Source organism: Capsicum annuum, chromosome 5 (assembly GCF_002878395.1).
Source record: "Capsicum annuum cultivar UCD-10X-F1 chromosome 5, UCD10Xv1.1, whole genome shotgun sequence".
Classification (NCBI taxonomy): Eukaryota; Viridiplantae; Streptophyta; class Magnoliopsida; order Solanales; family Solanaceae; genus Capsicum; species Capsicum annuum.
In genome coordinates, this window is record NC_061115.1 from 81,748,202 (window position 1) to 81,762,884 (window position 14,683).

The following is a 14,683-nucleotide window of genomic DNA, read 5'->3' on the forward strand; positions in this document are numbered from 1 at the left end:
TAAACACCATATGGAGAGAAAGAAATCTCATTAGATTCCAACATGGGAGCTACCAAGTATATAGAATGTGCAGAGAAATAGCCTATTATATCCATGTCAAGGGTCAAGCATAACTGAAATGGGAACCAATACTAGTAAAACTGCCAGTAGTACCATAATGCAGGTTCAAAAAGGAACTTGATGTAATGCTGCTTAGTATGGTTTGTTTTTCAGTTTTGATTCTTGTCTTACAAATGAGGACTCCTAGCCTTTTAGTTCAGTCCCTCAACTAGTGTTAGTTGTCTTTCATAAAAGTTGAGAAGCAGGGGGTCTGACCCTATTTGGTTCTGTAAATTTGCTTTAGTTAAATAAAATTGTTTATTTACCAAAAAAAATTATGTAGTCCTAAATAATCATGCGGATTTAAGTGTACCACATTGGTTGAAGGAAGAGCTTTATGTCTCTTTGTATGACCAAAATGGAAAATGCTCATATGATGAGGTTATTAGTTTAAGCCACTGTCCATTTTCGCTGCAGCAAAAAATCAAAAAGGAATTTCTAAATTCATCTCAATGATTTCTAGAGGAACAAGATGATTCAAGGAAATTAATGCACCCCCAATACTCTAGAGATGTAACTAAAGTTTTTGGATCACAACGGAATTGGCTAGGTCAACTTATTCTATTATCTAATCGAGATTAGCAAGTTCCTTAGAAGGAAAAACCACATCTGTAGTTGATATCTCACGGGTCCAACAGGCCTTGATGCACCAATAAACCCTCGAATATCTCTGAAGCTATGTTGGAAGTTGAACCGTGAAACCATTTGTGTGCCATCTGCCAACCTGATTTGAATTGAAGTTGAAGGTTGCGTCTGATCAACAACTAGACCTATTGATGGGGCTGGATCTGCAGTGGATGATGAGACAATAGCAGTTGACTCTGTTGGCACAGCATTGCTTGTATTATCCAAAGTTCTTACTACACCCTAAAATAAAGCGTGGCACTTCTCTGGTACATACAAATAGTACCCCAGAGAAAAGAAGGAAAATTTTTTTGTTCAAGGACAGATATTTCAGGAGTAAAACTGAGATTCTTTGCTATTGAGGAAAAAATTTATAAGGCCGCCCTCCTCACTCCTTATGAGATTAACACGAACAAATGTCTTCCTGTCAGTTGGCTCAAGTTTTTTCAGACATTCATACTTTTGGATACTCTGCATTCATAAACGTTTTATTAAGTCTTGAGTAGGGTTCTTTTCCATTGCTTATTCATAATAAACTTTTCATTAGATCAAATAAGGGATAAAGAAAATAAAAGCAAAAGATGAAACGATAGAACCAAAAAAAGTTACAAAAAGGAACAACATACTCAAGTAGCCTAAAATATAAGCAAAAGAAAGGCACAAGGGAGAGAACTTCATTGGTTATCTAAGTCGATACGCGTATCGGAATAGTTGTCTCGAGCAATCATGGTTGTCACACCTTGATACACTTGTATTCCACTCTTTTGATAGGTAGAGGGTGGATGTCCCCAAATGGGACTTCATTGAGGATAGTGAGACCAGCATTGTTGAGGAAGATATTGAAGTGATGATACAAATCAAATGGACGCCTTAGATTTTGATGACTTCTTTGGAGGCAAACACCAAAAGCTTCAAGACTTGGTCACCCCGAGGGCACAAGAAAATGCAAGGAAGGCCCGTTTTGAGCAAGACATATAGCAATTTCGTGTGTGGTGGATTGCTTGGATGCTTGCCTTGATGCTAACCCGAGGACCATAAGCCTTGAAAAATGAACTATACTCAGTTTTGAGAGAATGAAAGAGGCGTCATACATCAAGTCCAAACATATAAGGCGACATTTATGAAGATGGAGGCTAGTGAGAGTATGTGGCATTCATCTAAGGGAGTGTACTTGCTAATATGTGAAGAGGGACCATGAATATACTCCAAGACAGGCTTGGGTACACTCCAAAGGCACCTCAACTTAGGGGTATTATGGTCTTTTAAGACTCCTCTTTTACACTCCAAAGGAGCACACTTCATTAAGGGTATTTTAGTCTTTGTTTGTAATAAGTATAAATAGACAATTAGGCTTCTATTTTCCTTAGTTTTGAAGAATTGATTGAGTAAAACTCAAATTGTATTTTCTTTCCTTATTGTAGGGCTTGGAAAAGTCATTGTAGTGTAGGTATTAGAAAAGACATTGAAACTAGGGTCATCATTGAGTGTGGAATCACACCTGTTGACATTTTGGCAAGAAAGGTTGGGTGCTTGAGGAGTTGATACCTTTGTGTCCACCTAAGAATGAAGTGTTATCCATCAATACAGAGATGTGTTTAAGTGTTTAATATTCACTTAGGTGCTCATCATTTGAGTTGGTGTAAGTTTCATTACTATCTTTCATTTAATGCAATTTTCTTCTTGTTTCTACTTCATCTCCTCTTTCTTTAGTTGCTGATTTTTGCTTCTTTAGTCTTGAATTTCGGTTATAACTTTGTTTTATCTATCATTTGGTATCAAGAGTCGTGTATAAGAGTTGTTCTCACAACTTTAAGTCTTGGATCTAAGAAAATCTCCACAAAAAAAGAGTCTAGAGTCAAGAAAAAAAATAGGTGTTTCACGTTTTTGTACTTGGATAGCATTTTAAATCTTAGATCTACATGTTTTTGTGTTGTTTTGTTGGTTTCAAGTGCTAGATTCTTGTTCCCTAGCACTTAGGGAGTCTAGATCTACGTTTGGAACAAGATTTGATTGTTTTTTAGCTAGATCCACCACTGTTGTGACTTGTTTAAAGCTTTTGAGGTGGGATATCATGGTGAATACCTTGTGTGTGGCATTTTTATGGCTGATTTATTGTTGTTGATGCTTGTCTTGGCAAAAGGAACCTAGATCTAAAAGAAAATCTAAACTTGGGGTTCATTTGCCTAGTGGTCAAACCATGGTCAACTCTTGAATATTCATATTGTTCATCCATCATCTTCAAATCTTATTGAAGAAGAATATTCAAATAGCTTGTTTGATCCAAAAAGGGAGAAGAAAGAGAGTGTACTAAGTGTTTGTACAAGAATATTCCCTAACATATTCTAAGTCTTCCAAAAAGGAAGAGGGGACAAGGGGACAAGCAAGTACAATTTAAAGTCCACTTGAGGGGACCAAACCATTTTGAATTCATTTGAAGCTCCAAAAAAGGCTTCAAACCTTCAGTTTTCCCTCTAAAACTGAAATTCTTCTTCCCTTAAGGAGTGTTTGGCCGAAAACAAAAATTTGGAAGTTGAAATTTTGAAAAGTGAAGCCCAATTACAAGCTGTCACGTTATCACTTATATAAACGACAAATTGAGTTCTTAACTAGATTCCTAAGTTTCTATTTGTTGTTTCTAGTTGGTTTTGAGTTGATTCTACCACTAATTAACAAACTAGTAACTTCCTACTAGGTTGATAATTAGTCTAGAGTTCTTTTTTCGTGTTTACGTTTCTTTTGTGCTTTTATCATTTGTAATTCATTGTAACTTGTTGGTTCAAGTCCGTTAGCAATTTTATTTGAGTCATATCAAATGAAAATCCATTCTGGGCCGAAGTAGAATCACCCCTCACTCACTTTCCAAGTACATGCCAAAGTTTCAACACTTGTGAGACCAAGTGTGAGGTAAGAATCCGAGAGTGAGAGAGTTGGTGAGGATATTTGAACTAACTTGTTTGTTCATTTTATAAGTTTGTTTCTTTCTTTTAGGTACCATGGCTGCCAATAATTTCAATGCCACGTGTGATCGCATCAATCACCATCTTGAAGATATGAAATGGCACATTAAAATTATACGCCAATTATTACCCAAACTCTTCCTTCAAAATCCAATTGTCTAAACAACTTGCGAATAAAGCTTCCCAAAGGAAGTTGCTGCCCAAGCTTGTGATGGACTTTCACACTGAGTTAAAGACGAACATACTCATGAACGACAAGGTAAAATAGCTAACTCTTACACTTTTGAGCATATGAACGATGATTGTGTGGCTAGTAGCCCATTGAGTGTGAGTGGTAGCTTATTTATTTTTGAGTCCATTGTTTCTTTTCCTATTGATGATGATATATATGTTTTGAGTGTGGATCCACTAGTTGATCCTATTGATGACCAAATTGACTCTTCTTGTAAGATCAATTTATGTCCACCTAGTATTGAAGCCTATATGTTGCACGGAAGTACATCGTCTTGTGTAATAGGTGTTGATCAACTTATTTGTAAGAATTTCCCACCACTTGATTATGTATGTGATGTGCTTGATAGAACTCAAGTGAGTGAAATACTCAAAGATCTTGGTCAGCAAAATGGGAGTGAACCCGAGAGCTATTCTTGGGATAATACTTGAAATCTCTTTGAAACTTGATATTGTTCTTTTAGAGAGTGATGAACGTGTTTATTTTGAATCTGCCCGGGAAATAGATCCTACTCTCTTTAGGTATAATATCTTGTTTGAAGATGATATAGTCACTCCTAATGACCTAGTGGTGAGAATGAAGTTGAAGGTGTAGTTTGTCTTGAAAGCTATAACCTATATGCTAACCCACTATGGAGTGACAACATTTCTCCTAAAGATAGAAATATCTTCTTGGAAGATGAGAGTACTCTTAAGGGAAAGGAATGTGTGTTCTTGGAAAGGATTGATCAATTGGATAATGATAATTTTAACTTGCTTGAATTCATAAGAAACCCAATAAGTGATTGTTCCTTGAAAATGGATTGTGGTTGTGATCCTTTGTATGACATCCCTCCCATGTTTGATGACTATTGAGGATGAATTGCTTGCTTCTTATGAAGACTTAAGCAATAATCCCTTTAATGTTTATGATGGTATGCGTCTACTTGGGGGATCTTCCATAAAAGGAGAAAGTGTCCATTGCTTAGAAATTACTTCTTCTTCTACTATGTGTGACCTTATTGTTGAGAGTACTTATGGCGATAATGTTGAAACGAATGGTGAGTACATACATGAAGACACCTTAGTAGAAGTTGACTTGAGTGATACCTTTCTCTACTATCTACTTGCTTTTGATGATATGTATGCTATTGTAGAGAGTATGTCATGTAGTTTGGGTGAAGCCTACAGAAAAGGAGAGTGTTGTCTAGACCCGTGTCTATGGCCACTCTTCTCGTTTTAACCCGATGCCAAATATAGAATTGATGATGTTGGTGCACCCAACTTGTTGCTTGGTCTACATAACAAGCAAATTATCACTTTTGGTGAATTCATGAACCAAATCCTTTGTTCATATTTTATTAAAATTTTAATAAGTAATTCAAAGGATCCTTCGTTATATTAAAAATATGTGCAACCTTGGCATGTTGAGATGATTTGTTGTGCTAACCCTAACCCTCATGCCATGAGGATTTTGTATTTGTTTGTCCTCTCTTTGGTTTTGCAAGATTTGGATTCGAGGTCGAATCCTTTTCAAGCAGGGGAGGATGATACAAATCAAATGGCCGCCTTAGCTTTTGATGACTTCTTTGGAGGCCAACACCTAAAGGTTCAAGATTTGGTCACCCCGAGGGCACAAGAATATGCAAGGAAGGCCTATTTTGAGCAAGACATAAAGCAATTTCGTGTGTGGTGGATTGCTTGGATGCTTGCCTTGATGCTAACCCGAGGACCATAAGCCTTGAGGAATGAACCATACTCAGTTTTGCGAGCATGAAAGAGGCGCCATACATTAAGTCCAAACACACAAGGCGCCATTTATGAAGATGGACGCCCGTGAGAGTATGTGGCATTCATCTAAGGGAGTGTACTTGCTAATATGTGAAGAGGGACCATGAATATACTCCAAGACAGCCTTGGATACACTCCAAAGGAACCTCAACTTAGGGGTATTATGGTCTTTTAAGACTCCTCTTTTACACTCCAAAGGAGCACCCTTCATTAAGGGTATTTTAGTCTTGGTTTGTAATACGTATAAATAGACAATCAGGCTTCTATTTTCCTTAGTTTTGAAGAATTGATTGAGTGAAACTCAAATTGTATTTTATTTCCTTATTGTAGGGCTTGGAAAAGCCATTGTAGTGTAGGTATTGGAAAAGACATTGAAACTAGGGTCATCATTGAGTGTGGAATCACTCTTGTTGACATTTTGGTAAGAAAGGTTAGGTGCTTGAGGAGTTGATCCCTTTGTGTCCACCTAAGAATGAAGTGTTATCCATAAATGGTGAGGTGTGTTTAAGTGTTTAATATTCACTTAGGTGCTAATCATTAGAGTTGGTGTATGTTTCATTACTATCTTTCATTTAATGCAATTTTCTTCTTGTTTCTAGTTCATCTCGTCTTTCTTTAGTTGCTGATTTTTGCTTCTTTAGTCTTGAATTTCGGTTATAGCTTTGTTTTAGCTATCAAGTGATAAGTTAGAGCAACATAGATATAAGCATCTATCAACGATGGTGGTGGAGGCCTTAAATGTGAGGTAATGATTAGAGTGTATGGTGTAGTACCCAACTTGGTTGGCATTTCCATGTTGATAGTTGTTGCGACTACCGGCTTTATTAGTATAGACAGTACCATGGAAAAAATTGATTCCATTGGGTACTACGTAGCAGACTGAGCCGGTAGTGAATCAGTTCGATAGGCATTCAGCAAGGGAATAGGGAATTTTCCAAAATTGACAATACTTTGCCATCATAACAACTAGTGGATCTAACCAAGATGAATTTTTGTTTATTCTTAAGGCGAAGATTCAGTCATTTTTAACATGATCGATGCTGATATCTAGGGGAGGTGGAAGATCATAAAAGTAGAGGTTGGTGGCAGCATTTTCCAAAGGTGAAGACCATCAGCATATGTTAATGAAGCTCCAGGAGAAGCGGCATTGATCAATTCATTTTTGTCATGCACCTAATCTTGGCTAAAATGTGTAGCCATGAATCTTAGGCCATCCACAACATTGTGAAACAAATGTTCAGTGACAACTGGCCTGGTAACGACACTGCAGATGGAATGGAAATGGGAGATAAAGATGTTGATGTTGGAAATATGCAAAGCAAATGTATTGCCAAATGAGAACTTGTAAAACTAGGACCACTCGAGAGTGACGGGTAGAGAGGGAGAAACATTGTCAAACTTATCAGTGTAACTGGGTAAAAAACAAGACAAGATCTTGAATGTGTAGAACAGAGGTCTTGGAATCTAGAGATTAGTAAAGGGAAATAATGTTTAAAGGTCTCTCAAGTGGATTAAGAGTATAGAGCTAGTGTGGAAAATTCCTGCAGAATCCATAACTCTAATCATTTGAATGTAGAGAAAAACAAAGATATAGATTTGAGGGTAAGGGGGACCTAGCCCATGCAATTGTCTGTCCAACATCTAGTGGACACCGTCATATGCTACTTCCTCAGATGAAGTAGAAAGGTTATTTTTGATAGACCCCCGCTCATGAGATGGAACATATGACAGTGTCCAAGTGGATGCCATTATATATTCCATCTCATAGATGGGGTGTATTGGAAAACACCATCATATGTTTCATATTATAAGCCAATTTTATATCTAAAATAGCCTCTCTACTCATGTGAGGTAGTAGTATGGACTTCGTACACTTTACCCTTCCTAAACACCACTTCGTGGGAATACACTGGGTATGTTATTGTTGTTGCATCATATGGTTGAGGTAGTAGAAGAACGAGATAAAGAAAAGGATGGACGTTGATTTCTTGGGGTAGGTAATCTATTGGGGAGGGAAATTGGAAGCCAGAGTAAAGATAGCCCTTTCGGTGTTCGGGTCAGAAAGACCATGGACAGGAGAAGCTAAACAATTTCTAGCTTTAACTAGGAGCGGCGGGCAATAACAACAGCCCGATCTCTGAGTTCTTGATCGCGTTCAGCGATCAAGTTTTTCACAGGATTAGCAACGCCAATAGGTCCAACCAAATTCTATGAAATATTCACATTAGGAGTAGAATCTTGGAGGGGAAGAGAATTATCCTGAGCCATTATGAAAGCAGAGTGAGTTTCTCAGATCAAAAGAATCAAAACCTTGAAAACCAACATGTGGTTACGGTTGTTTTTCTAGAGTAAAAATTAGGAATAATATAATAAGAAATGTATACGCCACCGTATAAATCTCAGTTCAGTTGTAATGGTGGTTCTTTCTTGCAACAAGAATCTGAAGTCAAATCAGATATTGATCCATATCCAACAATACGAGATCACTATATTGATCCAAATTCAATGAAGGATTAATATCAATCCCTTTTTATGATAGATTAAAAGTATCAAGAAAAGAAAAAATTGTAAGGCTTAAGAAGGCCACAATACAAAGATGTTATATTGATACAACTTCAACATAAGATATTTATTGAAAGACAAGATTCATGGAATATCTAAGATTCTGACACTGATTACTGATAAAATTTCATCCACTATTGCAAAGAGGAACTACAAGTGTAGATTCAAGGGGAGAAAACATTTCTAAAAGTGTAAATCCTATTTTAGACTTTACAAATTCCTTATTTGTTGTGGAACAAGGGTGGAAAGTGGAGAGTTCACAATTGTACACGGCACAACACACATCAATATGAAGTTAATAAAACAATTGCAGCATATCACACGTAATGACATGATAAATGTACTAATCATGTATGTTTTAGTAGAGCAGCGAAGAGAATCCAATAATACTTATCATCTCCATCCAATAATAGGTTACTGGTATTTATAGAACTCATGATTTCGGTCTTGTCCGGTTCAATTTACTAAATGACAAGTAATTATCCTCTCTAACAAACCATAATACTCAAATGATCTCCATTGAGTAGTGTCAATGAGATTGTTTATCTACCAATATTTCACTTCATATAACAATTTTGGTAATGCTACCTTGTATGTAGGAGTTTGTGTATAGGGGAAGATGATTATTATATCAACATAAATGTAAAGCTAAATATTGATTTGAAGAGCTTAAAAAAACAAAAACAGAAATAGATTCATTCAGTTCTCATGTATGTAGATCAAAAGAGAGGCAAACTATCAATTCATTTAAATAACACAACATTTTCTAGAATATACAATAAACTGCTTTATTTTTCAAGAAAGGCATAATGCTTGAAAGCAGCTATCAAGTTAGATAAGTACTAAGCATGAACAGTCATGCATCTGCTTCAAAGGTTCCCTTTTCAAATATTTATAATGAGTGGATTTTGCTTATCAAAAATTCATGATCGGATTTAAGGTCTCCTAGCAAGATATATGTTACGTGAAATTGGTGTTTTTGTTTTGTAGGTTGAATACTGGAATCAGATAAATTAGTTTAAAATTGATGTTTGAGTAGAATTCTACAAGATCCAGACTGCCCAAAGACATCACAGAGCTCTAGTAGAGGAGATGAAAATCAATTTTTTTTCACACAAGGGGGGTAGAGATCAAACATACCCTATATCACTAGATGTGCTCTGTTGAACTTAAAAATCAACCCATCCCATCCTCCAACTTGGGGTGTTTTGGGAAACCGAATCACACCAAGAAAAAAGAGATTTTTTTTTTGTTTGATTTTTTTTTTTTAAATGGAAAAAAATCAAATCAAACTAACAAAATTTGACTTAGTTTACTTTTGGAAACCAACAAAATAGATTTTGGTTTTAAGAAAAAATAACCAAAAACAGAATCAAATCGACTATATAAATACCTATTAAAGAATAATAATTACACACACATATATGCATTTTAATCTTCGCGCTCTTGGTTTATAGTCTAGTTCTTTGCCTTGACAAGAATTTACTTCTCTGTCCTTATATTCTAGTTTAATTTGTAGTTTTTATTTGATAAAGTCCAAGAATTTATTTATGAAAAAAATAACTTGTCTTTAATTGAGTCCTTAAATTATTCATCACTATTTAATTCAACTGTCACAACTTAAATGGCCATGAGTGACACCCATACTAATCTTTTCGTGGGAGAATCATCTAAACCGAATCACTATCCAATAACTTAGTCAATATTAAAATGATATTAACATAAAACCCACTTAATAACAATATTCGAAGCTGGTCATTATTAATGTCAAAATCAAACAAACTACTTATTGAAACTCCCAAAACCCAAAATTCAGCGTATAAGAGCTTCTAAAAAAATCATGTCTAAAAGTGATATTCAAAATAAAGAATGTTTCATTGCCCTAAAGATGAAAAAGAACTAATAGAATGATCCATGGTAGCCTAGAGACGGAGTGCTCACCCTCGGATTGAGATATGCTATCAAACGCTAGAGGTGAGGTCGTGTCTAAGCCTCTGGAACACTTTCTTGACTAAATAAAAGAAGAATGCAGGGTAGTATCAGTACAAACCACTACATACCGGTAGGTATCATAGGCCAACTCAATTTAATAGCATGTACACAACATAAATCAAATAACAACTAGACAGGCATCGTCACATAACAAGTGTTCAATGAATCAGCAAAACATCAATAATGGGCCAAACAATACATACAAGCAATCCACGTAATCATCAGGAGTATCAACCATACTGTAAACATCCAAAGAATCAGCAACAAAACCATAAGTAAACCTATGTTCTTCTAAACCTCATAATTAGAATACCATTAGATCGCATTCAACACAAATCTTTACACACATGCTAAGGGACTTATTTTTTCCCAACTAGTCATGACCTATAAGGAACAATCTAAGTCCATATACCGTATCGACATGGTACCCGATCCTTCATGATTAAATAATAATATCAATAAAAGTACAAATTTAATGACACCCATTTATAACTTTTTTCTCTAAGAACTCTAGGCCTAAACCCAAAATTCTCTATTAAAGTACTGTGATGAATCACGATCATACAAAAAATTCAAAGGCTTAATCTAAGACCACAACTGCTGAAATTATTAACCTAAAAGTTCCTACAGTACTGTACTAAGAGAAAAATAATAAGCACAACTTCAAAGGTGGTACTGAAACTGGGAGATTCAAGGTGGATCAGAGATAATGGAGCTTAGACTTCTCCTCTTGATTTTTTTTTTCAATGATTTCACCTCTTGAATCTAAAAATAAGCATCTGCCATATATCACTATAGAGGAGGCGTCTAATTTTCTTTGGAAAGGTCGAGAAGTGTGTAATATGTAAGCAACCTCTAGTTGATGACTTAGGGATGCCATTTTATCAGATACTTGATTAGCCTCCCTGAAGCAATATTTAATAAATAGGCCATGATTCTCTTCCATCTGTTGGATTTTATAAAAAACTCCAGGAGTCCTCCAGGGTATTGACTTCCCAAGATGAAGTTATGAAGGAGAAGGGAGTCAGTTTTTCCTATGATTAGTCCATGGCCCCTGTCAATGCACTATTTCCAGACTAAATACAAAGTCTTATTTTAAGTGAATTATTTGTTCCTCCCCCGAGGGGCAATGCACATTCCATAATAATTCTTACCAAGTTGTCTCTAACAAGTAACATCTCCACAATTTCTACTTTTGCAATATCCATCACTATTAATATTGACAAATAACAGTGGTGGCCTCATATATGTGACCTAGGTGAAGGTTTTATCAATCAAGAAAAGTTCAAATAATTTGCAGATATCTTCCCAGCTATTGTTAATAGCCAAACTTTTAATCCTTCTAGAAATCATTTGGGAGATCTTTTGAAATAATTAGGGACTTGGTCTACCAAAGTTGTTTCCACATCATATTTACCACTACTTATGGATCTCCAAAACTCCTAGAAAATAGAAGGAAGAATGATCTTGTAAACATGTAAAGATTGCACTATTTGGTTTTTTATTCCAACAGTTGGTCTAGCCAAGTATTTTTTTTAAAATTGGTGACTCTTTCTATTTCTAAAAATCAGTACCTGGGTTGTACTGAAAACCATATTTACATAAGGAACTCTAAAGATGTTGTCCCATCCCTACAATGTGTCTAAGACGTCAATGATAGAGACAACATCGTTAGAGTATGTTTGATTACACCAAAAACTCAAAGTCAAGATATAATTTAGTTTGATTTGGTGCATATTACTCTCCATATTCGCAAAAACACTTAGATTCGTCTTTTTTCCATATAGTCCACCAAATAGCAGCTAGAATGATTCTCAAGTTGCTTCTATTATTTGCTTGTAATCTGCTTCTTCCCAAAAGATACCTCCTAAAAGTATGCTGTGGTTGATGCCAAATATAGTAACCTCACTAGTTAGGGTCGAACCCACAGGGAAGATGAGAAAAGTTACTTGGTTTGATGTAATTCACGAGCAGTGTAGGAAAGTAAAAGAGGGGATTTTATATCAATCGCAAGTAGTAACCAAATCTCGAGTGTTTTTGAGTTGTAAACAATAGAAGTCAAACACCAAGATTATATTCCTCCTGGCCTCTTAACTTTGTAAATTTCTCATGATCAACTTAACTATTCTATAGTTCTGTATGTAAAGTATGCAAGATATGTATTATCAGCCGTCTTATGGACGTAAAGATAAATTTCACCCTTTCATCGCTTTATTGCTCCTTACTACGACCTCAGCTCACTGTCACCTTTTGAGATCTAATGATTAGATAAAATGGTGCAAAGTATAAGGTGGAAGTAAATCTTAAATTACTATCTTAATCTTCTTTTTCTAATCACAAACTCCCTTGTGAAGATAAATGTGAATACAGGCTATCTTAAACTTCTGCAGCAGTTCCGAGATTAATTATTGTGAAGAAGATTAAGATACATGCATAAACCATAGAATAGATGAATATCACACTTCCTCTACGTAGCTAATTCATAAGGGTTCCCACAACCCTAGTTAAGGAGACTAGCCACTCATGTTTATGCAAGAATCCATGATTATCAATAAAGAAAACATGTAATAAATTGAACAAGAATAAGATGAATAAACTCCAAAGTCTTGAATTGAATAAAAACCCAAAATCTTAAGAATAATTGCAAAGTATGTGAAAAGTAGTAAAAATAATGTCAAAGTACGTAACCTAATAAAAGGTAAACCCTAGGGTATTTATAGTATCTCAAAATAACATAAAAATCCTAATAAAAATGGGAAAGGTAAAGTTATGTCAACACTTGGTATGACTCGGTTTTCAACTCGTACCAGTATCATACGAGTCGTACCATTCCTTCTTATATCTATTTTAGTGTTTGATCTCCCAGGCTTCAACTTTCTGGTCTATATACAACTCTTTCTTATGATTTGTACGTTAGTATACATCTCGTGTCTTGCACTCGTATCCACCTGGAACCTTCTTCCTTCCAAGATTGGACACTGGTTTGCTTATGATTTGACTATACGAGTCATACTCAGACTTCTGACTTGTATCTTTCTGGGACTTTTAACTCCTGATTGTAGCTTTGGACACTATTATGCTCACGACTGTTGTTCACGACCTGTATCCTCAATATACAACTCGTATAGCTGAGTCATATATTTATTTTACTTAGTTTTTTGCTTGGGTCTTTGGTTCTGTTGTGCTCACGAGTCATCATACGAGTCGTATACTATGTTTACGACTCATGCAGTGACTCATATCTTGATCAAACTTGATCTTTTCAAGTGTTTTTCTTTTATTTTCATTTCAACACTATTGTAGACCTGTTTTACCTGAAATAAACACAAAAGTGTGTCACAGATACTAAAATAACCTAAGTATCTGCATAAACTTATGGTTTTAAGCATTGAAAGTGCCTTGTTTCCACGACACATCAATAGAGCCTCTGAAATTCTACCATTCTACCAGGAATGGACCAAGAGATGCTTTTAAGCCTTAGGAATAAACTCCACAGTTGGCCAGTGACTTTGCATTGGATGAATAAGTGATTGACTGTTTCTGCAGTTTCCCCATAGAAAAATATTTAGAACATAGTGGGATCCCCCTCTTCATCAAATTATCATGTGTCAACGTAACTTCTTTAGCCAGTAACTATGTAAAACATGCCACTTTGTGTGGGATCTTCGCTTTCCATATGTGTTTCCAACGCCAATTGGGTACCTGTAGATTTGAGTGGTTCAGTCTCTTGTATGCTGCATTTACTTTAAATATCTCTTTACTATTGCCCAGCCATTGCAATCTGTCCTGACCTATCCCCAAACCACTAAAATGTTCATTGTTACTAAAAAATTTTGTTATTCTTGGAGTTTCCCAATCATTTGGTGCCTTCTGAATACAAAATCCCACCCTTGAGGAGTCCATAATTCAGTTATAGTACTTTGCTGTTGAAGAACCAAACTATTAATATCAGGGAAGAGTGTCTCCAGATTTCATGCTTCATGCCAGTCATCCTTCTAAAGTCTAGTTTTAGCAGCATCTACCACTTTGATCTTGATGTAAAATTTGAATTCATTCTATAATAATAATTTAATGGACTTCCATAAGCTAACACAATAAGGAGTGGTACTTTGTTATCCAACTATCAGCCTTTTCATATTTTGCTTTAATGACTATGCCCCATAAATTATTATTATTATCATTTGAGTACTCCCAAAGCCACTTCATCCTCAAAGCCTTGCTCTGATTCTTCAGATTCTTGATCCCTAAACCCCCGACTCTTTTTTATTAATCACTATTTTCTATTTGAAGGTGGCAGAAATACGGATGTTGCACTGGATGTGTGGGCTGACTAGAGGGGATAGAGTTCGGAATGAGACTATCCGGGAGAAGGTTGGTGTGACTTCAGTGGAATGCAAGATGCGGGAAGCCCGATTGAGATGGTTCGGACACGTGAAGAGGAGGGGCAT

The 14,683-nt window shown here is 35.9% G+C and overlaps 1 pseudogene; it reads right to left on the reverse strand.

Moving 5' to 3' along the window:
- Positions 1 to 616: 616 nt before the first annotated feature.
- LOC107871886 overlaps positions 617 to 14,683 on the reverse strand; it is a 34,224-nt pseudogene continuing 20,157 nt past the window's right edge.